This window comes from Loxodonta africana, chromosome 8, assembly GCF_030014295.1.
Source record: "Loxodonta africana isolate mLoxAfr1 chromosome 8, mLoxAfr1.hap2, whole genome shotgun sequence".
In the NCBI taxonomy this organism is placed as follows: domain Eukaryota; kingdom Metazoa; phylum Chordata; class Mammalia; order Proboscidea; family Elephantidae; genus Loxodonta; species Loxodonta africana.
Genome location: NC_087349.1, coordinates 2,886,157 through 2,899,531, shown reverse-complemented (window position 1 = coordinate 2,899,531; position 13,375 = coordinate 2,886,157).

Below are 13,375 nucleotides of genomic sequence, written 5' to 3'. Positions count from 1 at the left end.
TGCTTTAAAAATAATTGCACTAATTAGTGCATATAAGTGACCTTTTTTTAGCCTGAAATGTCAAAGTTCTATTTCCAGAAATTATATTATTATACATTAGAATGGGAAAAACAGCCATTCTTAAATCTGGATGTCTTGATCAATTTATGGGTATTTAAAATATAAATTAAATTTTAGAAGTATGACGTTTCCAAACCACTGTGGGAATTAAATGTGATCTTTTAAGTGCTTTTGAGAGGATTGCTCTCTATGTATGAACGGAAAAAGAAACCACGATGTAAATGTTGGGTGACCTGGGTAATGTAATTGTGATTTCATCTGTCAGGACAAATAGGAGGCTGTGTCATGGGATATATTTCCTTGGTATTGTAGAATCTGAGTGCTGAGAACAAGCCTGGGCCAATGTCCTCTTTTATAAGAGACAAGAAAAGGGATTCCATGTTGCTAAAGCCTCCTTGGGCAGTACAAACAGTTAATTTAACTTGCCTGGCTACTAACCGAAAGTTTGTAAGTTTGAGTCCACCCAGAGGCACCTTGGAAGAAAGGACTGGCACCACAGAAAAATCACCCATTGAAAGCCCTGTGGACTACAGTTCTATTGTGAAACACACAGAGTTACCATGAGTCAGGTCAGCTCAGTGGCATCTGGTTTTGTTCAGGGCTCCCGGAGATCCCCTGCCAGCAGGTGGCAGAGCCAGGATGCATCGTGACTTCATTCCAGCATGGCCGCCCCACCACCTCGGGCCTTAAATGTAGTGACCAACTCAAGTCCACGGCTCAGTGCTGAGGAGAAAACTAACAAGGAGGGGGCATGTACACACGCATGGCCGTGGTTTGTTTCAGGTTCAGCAGCACGTGTTGGGGGCTCGAAGGACCATGTCCTTCCAACAGGTCAGCTCAGGCTCCCGTAGGGCCAAGGTGTCCGGGACCTCTACTCAGTGGGAAGTGGGGTCACAGGAAGCATGACATCCCAGGGAATGACAGAGCTGGATTCAGCTTTTGACCTTTCATTGTGAATTAACGTAAGTAATTAACACACTGCGGCCGAATTGGCAACAGACAGCACACTTTTTTTTTTTTTTGTATTTTCCTTTCTTGATTTTTAGAATCTGAGGTTTATGTCTCCCTCCTTCCTGTCACCTAATGTGGTAGTCTTTACAACTTCTTCAGAACCACACACTTCAGCTGGTAGTCTGAGGCTATTCCTGTCTTTCTTACTGTCTTCTATTGGTTCCGTTTCCATTCTTTTAATGTATACACATTCCCTCCATGTGGAGTTCTTCATGCTGACCTGTGCCGGCCCCCTTCAGAGTTATTGCCACAATGAAACACCTTGTTGCCCTTCGCCTGGCACTTCACCACCTCTCTCAAACACTGCGTGTGGTTTTCATAACTAAAATTTGCAAGAAATCTCAATTCTAGTACCCTACGCATAACATCGGTCATGCAAGAGGAAAAAAATATATACACAGGAAGGCACAGAGAAAAGGATACAGTATGAAATAGTGAAAAGATCAGCAGAATGAGAAAGGGAAGCATTAAGTTCACATCAAACAAAGCTTTGAACATTAAAGCGAATGGGAGCTATGAGAAGAAATCTATATGGAAGGGAAACAATCCCTGCCTCCTGACAGCTGCAGTTGTTAATTAGGGCTCGATCATTTGCACTAAATGGTCAATCAATACTTCTGGTTCCCTGGCAGGCCGTTTGCTTTGTAGTTTGCTTCTTAATGGGGAGTGATTCAGCATGTCCTCGCCTTTGTCATGCTGCCCATAACCAAGAGGCAGGAGGAGAGGCCATGAGCCCTGCTGGCCCCAGGTGAACTGAGAATCTTGTTCCCAGACTTCAGTTCACGCCTGGCCCCACTTCCTCACCCCACCGCACTGCTCCTGTTGTTGTTTTTTATTTGATTCGTTCTGCATAAAATGCTTGCTCATCTCATGTTGCCTTTCCGAGGTGATTCAGCCATGTTCCCAGACCCATAGTACCTCTGTCCCATCCCTGGCCATTCTCACATCAACCTCAGCTATGACTTGGGGAGCTTGGCCGGAATGGAGGTCCAGAATCGAATGGATTCAGCCACTTGCTGTGTGACATTGGGCAGGGGACTAACAGCTCTGTGCTTCTGTTTCCTGTCCACAGAGCTATTACCAATCTCAGAGGTTACTGCAAGTGTAAAATGAATTAGTGTCTATAAAAAGTTAGCTTGCTACCTGGTGCTGGAACCACACTCATAGCAAACAGTTACATGAATGGCATGGAGTAACTGATGAACGTATTTGGCTGCTATATTATTATTATGATTATTGATTCCCTGCGTGGTACAAACAGTTAAGTTGCTTGCCTTCTAGCCAAAATGTTGGTGGTTCATGTCCACCCAGAGTCATCTAGGTAGAAGCCCTGGTGATCTACTTAAAGACCAGCCACTAAAAACCCTTTGAAGCTGGTTTCAGGGGCCATCTAAGTCAATTGGCATAATAAAATCTTTTAAGAAAACATTCTGCATTCCACTTTGGAGAGCAGTGTCTGGGGTCTTAAACACTTGCAAGCGGCCATCTAAAATGCATCAATGGGTCTCCACCTACCTGGACCAAATGAGAATGAAGAACACCAAAGACACAAGGTAATTATGAGCCCAAGAGACAGAAAGGGCCACATAAACCAGAGACTACATCAGCCTGAGACCAGAAGAACTAGATGGTGCCTGGCTACTGATGACTGCCCCGACAGGGAACACAATGGAGAAAGAACCCCTGAGGGAGCGGGAGAGCGGTGGGATGCAGACCCCAAATTCTTGGAAGAAGACCAGACTTAATGGTCTGACTGAGACTAGAAGAACCTGGGTGGTCATGGCCCCCAGACTTTTTGTTAGCCCAAGACAGGAACCATTCCCAAAGCCAACTCTTCAGACAGGGATTGGACTGGACAATGGGATAGAAAAAGATGCTGGTGAAGAATGAGCTTCTTGGATCAAGTAGGTACCTGAGACTATGTTGGCATCTCCTATCTAGAGGGGAAATGAGAGGGCAGAGGGGTTAGAAGCTGCTGGAATAGACATGAAAAGAGAGAGTGGAGGGAAGGAGCAGGCTGTCTAATTAGGGGAAGAGCAATTAGGAGTATATAGCAAGGTGTATATAAATTTTTGTATAAGAGACTGACTGGATTTGTAAACTTTCACTTAAAGCGCAATAAAAATAATAATAATAAAAAAAAATCCCTGTGAAGCACAGTTCTACTGTGACATACATGGGGATGGTTGAATTGAATTCAACTCAGTGACAACTTAGCCAAACCATTCGTGTTACAGTGGCTTTTCTGATTTTGATCTCGACACAGTTTCAGCAGCAAACAACTCCCCACTGGCCCTGTCCGGGACTCGTCTCCACTTGCCAATGGGGAAAACTAAAGTCCATACTCACACAATGAGGAGGAAGATACTGCTTTTAAGTAATCACTCCTGGTTTTTCTGGGTCTCAGCAGTCACCATGTTATTGATGAACAGTATGTTGATGCAAATCAAGTTACAGGAGAGATCCTGCCATGTTTCAGTATCTTAGCCTTTGTTGTTGTTGTTAGGTGCTGTCAAGTCGGTTCCAACTCATAGCTACCCTATGCACAACAGACCGAAACACTGCCCGGTCCTGTGCCCTCAAAATTATTGTTATGATTGAGCCCATTGTTAATAGCCACTGTGTCTATCTGTCTCATTGAGGGTCTTCCTCTTTTTTGTTGACCCTCTATTCTACCAAGTGTGATGTCCTTCTCCAGGGACTTTTCCCTCCTGACATGTCCAAAGTACTTGAGAAAAGTCTTGCCATCCTTGCCTCTAAGGAGCATTCTGGTTGTACTTCTTCCAAGACAGATTTGTTCATTCTGTTGGCAGTCCATGGTATACTCAATATTCTTTGCCAACGCCACAATTCAAAGGTGTCAATTCTTCAGTCTTCCTTACTCATTGTCCAGCTTTTGCATGCAAACGAGGCAATTGAAAACACCATGACTTCGGTCAGGCGCACCTTAGTCCTCAAGGTGACATTTTTGCTTTTTAATGCTTTGAAGAGGTCCTTTGCAGCAGATTTGCCCGATGCAAAGTGTCTTTTGATGTCTTGACTGCTGCTTCCATGGCTATTGATTGTGGATCCAAGTAAAATGAAATCCTTGACAGCCTCAATCTTCTCTCCGTTTATCATGATGTTGCTTATTGGTCTAGTTGTGAGGACTTTTGTGTTCTTTATGTTAAGGTGGAGGTGGAGCCAGGTGGAAAGGGCATGGGCTTTTGACTCAGGTGTCATGCAGCCCAAAATGTGAAGCATGCAGCTAAACATGGCCTGAAACGTTGGCCAAGTCCCCCGTCTCGAGTGCTGGGTGACACATCAAAAAGACAGCTGAGTCTGCAGAAGAAAAGTCATGATTTGTAGTTATAGTGATGCACAAGAAGCCCTCACCCTCAGAGTAACCACCAGATGCTGGGCACTCCTTGTTACTTAGGTGAACTTCGTGTATATGATAGCTACTCTTTGGGCTCAAGGAGGCTAATGGGGTTCACAGAAATGAGAGATCAAAAATGCAAGACCTTCAACAATAATCAGCACTGATAATTCATTTATTTGTGTGTTTGTTCCACTGTTTCTAATGGCCCCAGTGTGATTTAAAAGGTGCTGTAAGCGAGCAGCTGCATTTTGCTGTGTGCAAACATCTTGGCTCCAGACGCCGTGCACCAGGCTTGCTGCCTGCGCTCTTGGTGAGTGGCTGCCCTTTGCACGCTTTATATTGGATGCCCCTTGACCAGATAAATCAGGCTAACATCAGTAAGAGCCTATAATTCTATGAACTACCTGGATGACTTTGAACAAGTAACTTAATAGCACAGAGTCCCAGTTTTCTCATCTCTACTGTGGAGGCGGTAATTATAATATCTGCCTACAGATATCAGTGGTTATCAGGATCAAAGGAGATCAATATGTGACAAGCTTTGCAACCTTTAAGGAGGAAAACAAAGTTGATTAGTGTGTGAGGGATGCAGCCTTCTGGGAGCTTAGGCAACCGCCAGGTAAGGCCATGCCTCTCAGGCAGCTGTAGTAATGTAGTAATTTGCAATATAGCATCTTCAAAATTAGGAAACTTAAAATAAGCAAAGACTCCAGTCTTGTCTACAAAAGACTGAAGACGTTCAAAAATACAGCCTCTCATTAGGGGGGAAGCATGTGGTGGGGTGAAAAACCTCCAAGAACAATGCTCTTGAGTGGTTGTGAAATTACCTCCTGTGACCCCATAAACAGCCTCCCCATGGTTGAAGCCATACCTGGAAGACCCTGTTGTCCGATCAGCATGTTATTTAGGAATAAAACCCAGACTACTTGCTGACGAGTTGACTCCAACTCCTGGCGACCCTATGTCTGTCGGAGTAGAACTGTGCTCCGTGAGGTTTTCAATGGTGATGCTTCAGAAGCAGATCACCAGGCCTTTCTTCTGAGGTGCCTCTGGGTGGACATCGAACCTCCAACGTTTCTGTTGGCAGCCAAGCAAGTTAACTGTGCTACCCAGGGACTGCTATTTAGGAATCTTGTGGTTGTTGTTGGGTATCATCTGTTAGATTCCGGTTCATAGTGAGTCTGTGTGACAGAGTAGAACTGCCCCATAGGGTTTTCTAGGTTGAAATATTTATAGGAGCAGATCACCAGGTCTTTCTCCCACGGAGCTGCTGGGTGGGTTTGAACCACGGATCTTTCGGTTAGCAGCCATGGGTTTAACTGTTAAATTGGCAAGGCAAGAGCCGTCAAAGCATGAGGAGGGCTGTGAATTAGTTTGTGTCACCAGTGTGTAGATATGAACTCATTCTAACAGAGGTCCCTGAGCCCCCTTGATTTTATGCACTTAGCAATGATGGCAGTGAGGGCCAGGGGGGAGATGATGGAAGCCAAGATTGACTGAGCATGTGCATGGCCAGGGACCCCTCACAGCTCTTCAGCGTTCCATACATACCCCGATGACTACGGACAGTCAGCAATGCATTATTCCCATTTTACAGATGACCAAACTGAGGTGTAGCAATGAGAGTAATTTGCTGCAAATCCTACAGATGACCAAGGGCAATGTTGAAACATGAATGGAATATCTTCAGATAATTAGGGAGCTCTTTTGAAACCATTCTCTGATGCTTAGTCTACATGTTGAATAAATTAATGGTAGCCAGAAAACATGTTTTAGGCAGCAGCCCAATAGACTTCTATATGACGTTGACTACAGGTGTTGTTTTAATACTCCATATGCTCTCCATTTTGTTTACCATCTGTGTGGCTGTAAACAAGCAGTGCACATGTTGTTGGCTGGACCAAATATTTACACTATCACATTTAATGAAGGTCTCAGGTGTTTTCCTCCAGGTGTGCAAGACTAAGTGCTAGCCAGTGAAGAACCTTGAAGCTTCCCCTCTCTCTTGGTAAGCTTCCAAGTTTCCAAGAAAAAGAAGGTCCTTGGAAGATGAGGACTAGGATAAGGGACGCTGTGGCTGTCGTGGGGCCTCCTGGACGGGAAAGACTGGGAGTCTGGGTGGGCAGCTATGCTTGTCTGGCCCACGAAGGCTGTAGGGCTCATGGGGTGGGGAGGGGAATGGGCATTCAGGCACTGGAAACATCTCATTTTGAGCTGGTTTCTGTGTAATTAGAGTGAAGGATGGAGGGCTTTATGCTCACTTAAAGTGCCACGAAATGATTGAAAACGGCAAGTTTTAATTTTACGACTTAGGAGCAATAAATAATTCGGAGTTCCTGGCTGACTGGGTTCTCATTCAACGAAATGATGGTTGCAGCCTTGTTAAGAATAAACACCTTTCTCGGCATTAGTTTTATTGTTTGATAGTTAATTACCTGCTAATATGAGACTTCCTTATCCCAGTGAACAATCCTAAATACAGAATAAATCATGGGCTTTCCCACCAGAAGTTCACTTCTGTCTCACTATTTGTTTCCTTGGACCGTGATTCGGCCAGCAGGACTCAGCTCTGTGCCCCTGATATGTCAGAGTCAAACACGCAACTCTTGTCTTCTTATTCACTCTTGGAAGTGGCAGGCTTTCCTTACACAGTTATGGCCCATTTATCACCTGAAAGCAGAATCTGCCTTTCTTCTAGAGTTTTTATATTTATAGGGGATTTACATTTAGTTAGCTTCAAAAATATCGGAAGGTTCTCTCACCAAAAGAAATCACTCTGTGTTCATCAAATCTAATTGAGTTTCTCCGCATAGTGACAGTGGTGGTCCATTGTGATAGGATTCTCGCCTTCCATGCAGGAGACCCGGGTTCTATCCCGGCCAGTGCACCTCTTGTGCAGCCACCACCCGTCTGTCGGTAGAGGGTTGCCATGTTGCTGAACAGGTTTCAGAGGAGTTTTCAGACAATGAGGGACTAGGAAGAAAGACGTGGTGATCTTCTTCTGAAAATCAGCCGGTGAGAACCCTGTGGATCCCAAAGGTCCAATCCACAATGGATCGTGAGGATGGCGCAGGACCAGGCGGTGTTCATTCCACACACACGGGGTCACCACTAGTCGGGGGCTGACCTGAAGGTGGCTAACGACAGCAGCTTCTCCTTTACCCAATGTTGAAGCAATAAATAGTACTTTATTTTCTCCATCCCTCTCTAATTCTGGAAGTCCTGTCTCTTCACACCCTTCGTCATAAGCAGAAGGAGCCTGCGTCTGATGTAGAACCCACGTGCTGTTCCATCCTGTCCCCTCCCCGCCGTTGGTTCCGTTCTGGCTGTCAGCTTCTGCTATATTTGGGTCCTTTAGCCCAGCAATCACATCTGCAGGTGTGTGAGGAGAGGCCATACTCTTAACATGAAAGAGAAAAGTGAGCAGAAATCCCACAAAGGCTCAGGGCCACTGTTCAGAGAAAATGCAATTATAGCAATCCCTAATCTATGCCCCCAAAACAACCTTAAATTGAAAAATCTGAGAAATTTAAAAGTGTAGAAGACAAATATGGCGTCCAAAGTGATAAAATTGTTTTCTTTTAGCCTTCTTTTTTTCCCTCTTATTTCAACACTGATAAATGGAAAGTATTTTAGAAACTTAAATTTCCGTTTACAGACAAATTTCCAGATTCTAATGCAAAACCAAAGAAAACCACTTTAGCAAGTACTTTGCTTGCACTGTGTCCTTTGAGCATGTAGGTGACTTTACCCTTCTCACAGTGTGTGTCATCCCTGCGTTCTTCCCTTGATACTTTCCCTCTTTTTACATATTCTCTCTAATTGAAAAAACACAATGTGTCTGTCCTTGAATTCAATTCTCAAGGACACTGAATGTTTTAAACCTCTCTCTTTTTTTTTACCCCCTCTGAGTGTTTTATCTCTAAAGCTAAGTAGTTTTTGGTTTTGTTGTTCTCTTAAGAAGAAACTACCATTTTAGATGTGAAACAGAAATGACAAATAATACACTGATAAACGCCCAGTACAACCTTCACAGCAGAGACCCCCGTGAGCACGCAAGATTGCTGCCTTGCGTTGATTTAACACCTGGTGTGAGCGAAACGTTGAACTGTTGAGGAAAGGATGTATTGGACCAAATAGTGTGAGTGCGTCCCTCCAAGGAAGAAGTCTTTATTTTATTTTCCCCCCTTCTAGTTTCCCACCTAATTAACTGTCAAAGAAAGCCTGAGTTTTTATGGTATGTTGTTTTATTACATTCATACAAAACTTTGTTCTCAACTATTTCAACAAGGAAGAAGGCACTTGGTTTGCCCTCAAAGGCCTTCCCTCACTGGTCTTTTCACATTTCCGTAGTTCTGCCCTGAATGTCTATTCCAAAATGCTGTTGGTGTGGTTTCTGTGGCTCCACTTATCATCCTGGAGAGTAGCACCTCTTTCCTCGTGGACTTTAAAATACCTGAGCTTGCTAATGTTGCAGCTTCCCTCATTTTAAAAGACCCTGGTATCTCCCCAGTGAAGGCAATTATCTGTGATGCTTAAAAAACCCTTTGCTATTGAGTGGATTTCTACTCTTTTAAAAAAAAAAAAAAAGGGACACAAAAACAGCTCACACAGGGAGGTACCTATGTACTCTGCTCATGCCAGGGTGACCCAAATCAATTTCAGAAGCCTGCAAACACAAATTGAGCTCTGGATATAAGGTTAAACCTCCACCCTTGTATGAAAGAATCATTCTTCTAGAGCAACTCCAAATATGGCATATTTTTCATGGCAATTACTAAACGATGTTCAAAGAAACTCCAAAGTAAAAAGGAAAGTGACCCTTGATTTGAGAGTTGTGGCGGTGTTTGTTTCTCCTCCCACCCATTGCTCATCAGGTGTGCAATCTGGTGTGGTTGGTGGTGTGTCTGTCCATGGTTTGATGCTCCATGCCATGCACTTTCATGTCCTGTCTAGTAAAACATGGGAGAATGTGTATAGGGGCTAGCACCACACCTAGAAACCAACGGAACTGAGTATGCATTATAACTCATTACTAGAAAGGAAACAAAGGGAACCACCACCATCTGCCAGGGCTTTGTACTGTGGTGGGACCACGTTGCTGTGATGCTTTCAAGCTGTGCCACCAGTACTTCAAACACCAGCAGGGTCACACCTGGTGGACAGGTTTCAGGGGAGCTTCCAGACTAAGACAGAGTAGGAAGAACGGCCTGGCCATCTACTTATGACAATGAACCAATGAAAACCTTATAGATCACAACAGAATATTGCCCCATATAGTGCTGGAAGATGAGCTCCCTAGATTGGGAGGCACTCAAAATACACAGCGGCCTCAACAATGGACTCGAGTACTCCAACAAGCGTGAAAATGGCGCAGGACCAGACAACATCCCGATTTGCTGTACATGGGGTCACCATGAGTCAAAGACGACTTGACGATAACCAGCAACAATATTCAGATAAAGAGAGGCAATCTGCCTACACATACTAGTCAAACTTTGGGGCACTCTGTTTTCTGAGGTGCACAGCACGGGTGTTTGCTGACAAGAGGGACACCTGGACCTGGCTTTGGGTGAACATTAGCCTTTGAACATTAGCCTTTCGCGTCCTCCCACGCCCAGGACATGGTCTCTGCTAGGAGATGCCTACGACCTGGGAAGGGGAGAAGGGGAGAAGGAATCAATCGACCGATGTGTCATAAAAGCCATAGTAGTGGTGGCTACTGCTCCGCCTTGTTAGGTGGATGGCCTAGACGTGGCTACTCAGTCTGAGGACCTGCAGCAATTATTTTGTATTCTCCTTTTTCGGTGCTTTGATTGGCTGGGGGTTTTCACTCTGTTGCTTGTCAACTAGACATGGTGATTCATATGGAACTCTTAGGTCAAAGGGATTAAGGGTTTGGGATATTTGCTATGTCAGATATGCTGTTGGCATTGTTAGAAAATATTGGCCATTATGCTAAGTTATACTAAAGGTTACTAAACTTTTCCTTATCATGTGGACTTTCTGAAATTTTACCTGACAGAAAATATTCACAGACTAGAATCAAAGAAGTTGACCAGAGTTATGGCATATAAAGCAGGAACTGAATTCAATTAGTAAGCTAGGAATGAGAAACAGTGCCACTAATGACTCACAAAAACCAAACCAAACCCGTTGCCGTCGAGTCAGTTCCAGCTCATAGTAACCCTATAGGGTTTCCAAGGTGGATTCCAATTGCTGACCTTTTGGTTGGCAGCCGTAGCTCTTAACCACTGTGCCACCAGGGCTCCAAAGAATATTAGGGTAACTTGAAGGGTACATTTTATATCTAGAGAAGTTAATAAAATGATCAATTCAATTAATTCAACAAGAGACTGTTGAATCTGCTGTATCCTAGGTCCCGTGGAGAAAATCAAGTTTCAGAATTAAACAAAAGATGATGTTACAGAATCTAGTTGTGCGAGTAACAATGACCAGATACTTCCTTTTACAATTCTTTTGGGAAATTTCAGAAGCCTCCATAGGCTAATACATTTTCTTCCCCAAACTGAGGTGCTATGGGAGGAGTGTTGCCAGATGTCCCATAAATTCGAATTTCATATAGCAACTTTTTTTTCTTTTTCAGTATAGGCATGTCCTATACAATATTTGGGACATATTTATATGTCCGTTGTTCAACATTTGTCTGATATCCACTGCTTATCTAAAATCTCAATTTTGGTTGGTTTCCTATATTTGCCTTTGTTAAATCTGTCAGTGCTAGTTGGAGTCAAACTCAGACCCAAGAGGCCCGAGACGAGGACTGGAGGAATCCTCACATTGAAGGTTCCTCCCGTGCTTCCTGTTCTTTATTGCCAGTTTGCCAACCCAGTGGGTCTATGACAGTTTGCAAAGTCTCTGAGTACCTGTCTTAGGGTGAGTTGGTGATTAAATGTGTGTTTGGGTGGTGACTGTTGAACAGCAAGCGTCCCGTAAGTGTTGCCTAGGGTTCTTTTTCAGTGTTTAGTGTAATTATCTTGTGCGTTTGAGTAAGGGCAGGAGAGATGGCCACACAGGTGCATTTACTAACAACAGTCTCTGATGGACTTGGGGATACCAAAAGTTAGCTCCTTGGAAACCTGTGGTTTGGTTGTGTTCTCCTCTGTTCTGTGTTTAGTGACTTGGGAAGAACGGAGCTCAGAGCCCTGTGAAGTGTCTGACTTTAGGAACGTGAGGAAATCCTTCCACTGAATCTAAACTTTGATGTTACCAGTGTCTACACTTCCAGAGCTTCAGCAATTATGGGCTATAATAGATACATAGGCATCTTATTAACAGCAATGGAGCATTTTATCTCTGGTGTGGGAAAGTGACAATGCTCTCTTTAAGAAAATAGAATTTTCTTTAACATCTCTGCAGCATAATTTTAGAAATATTTAGGGAAACAGTATCTAGATAGTGGTATATGAATACTGTATTTAAACATTTTATGACTGTGTGAAATAAATCTCTTTCTGTAGAATTCCCAATAATATAAGAAGAAATAGGGAGAAAACATAAACTTGGTGACAGCAACCTGATTTTTCTTTTTTCTCCCCCTTATTTGTTGCGTTTGATCTCTGTATTTTGAACAACTTCGATATTTTTTAAAGAAACACTACATTTTCAACTGCATAACCAATGTTTGCTAAGCATCTATGCAAATTTCCTTTTTTAGGTGGGAGATTAGATCAGCTGAATGCTAAACTATTTTAAATTTTAGTATTCTTGTATAAAAAGCTATTTTTTAAATAATTTCTCAAAGAAATGTTAGGAAGTTTCCTCAAACAAGTAAATAAATGTTAGAATATTGCAATTCTTAAAATTACAACTTTCACAAATACTCCCAAAATTAGTGGGGTGCCTTAAGACACCTTCTGGGTTGTGAAGGTCTCCAAACTTCAGTTCACTCATCTGTAAATGGGGTTTAAAAACCTAGCCCTAGTGTCATTGCTCAGTTTAAACACCAACTTGGTAATGTGCCTATGACAGAGATTTTCACATAGTAAATATTCAAAATAAGTTACTTCTCATCCCTTCTCTATAGTTTGTAACTCTCAGATAGACCAAGTAAACTATCCAGGTGTATGTTACCATTTTGGTTTTGCTTTTGTTTTATCCTGAGGAGGGGATTAGAGAAGTATGGAAGAATATGTTTGCATATTTTTCTGTCGAGGTTATAAAATGCCTGGATTGGAATTATTTTGGAATTCCATTTGATATGGGAGGGAGGATTTGGTGTGCAAATGAAGCCATCTTTAGCAGTCGCCAGCTGATCAATGGAATAAGTAATATGAGAAATGCCCATGATACCGCTCTCGTTTGACACACTATTGCTTGTGCTCAGTGCCCTTCGCATCGTAAAGGATAAACGGACGGATCACACACACCTATTTCGGTTATTTCCAGGAAACAACTGACCCACTGAAGCATAGGTGGTGTATTTGGAATATAAATGCACACACTAATGGAGCTGATTTTATCGTCCTTAAAGCGTAATCAAAGTCAGTAATTTAGTACCCCTGAAGAGAAGGCTGCTTTAGACACAGGCCACTTCCCGCAGGAAGGACACAGAGATGAGGTAATTTGTAAGCCACATCCATACGCTGACAGATGGCAAGAACATCGCTGTGTTTTTCATACAAGAAAGTTTAGACCAGTGTTATCTACAGAGTTAACATCAAACAACACAAAGAGCCTGGTTGTGGTTTATTTAGGTGTTGTCATAGCCTGCTGCTTTCACTATCATGCTGAGTAAGTGCAGCTCTTTGACACGGATTGTCATGTTTTTGGGGACATGTTGGCATTAGGTAAGAACATGTTCAAGTCTATAATCAAATCATCGGATCTATCCGGTAATACATGTGTAGGGATATGTGTAACTCTCAGTAGAACACATATCTGAAGATGATTTCATTAGCTCCCCCAGTATGTAGGGCAGCA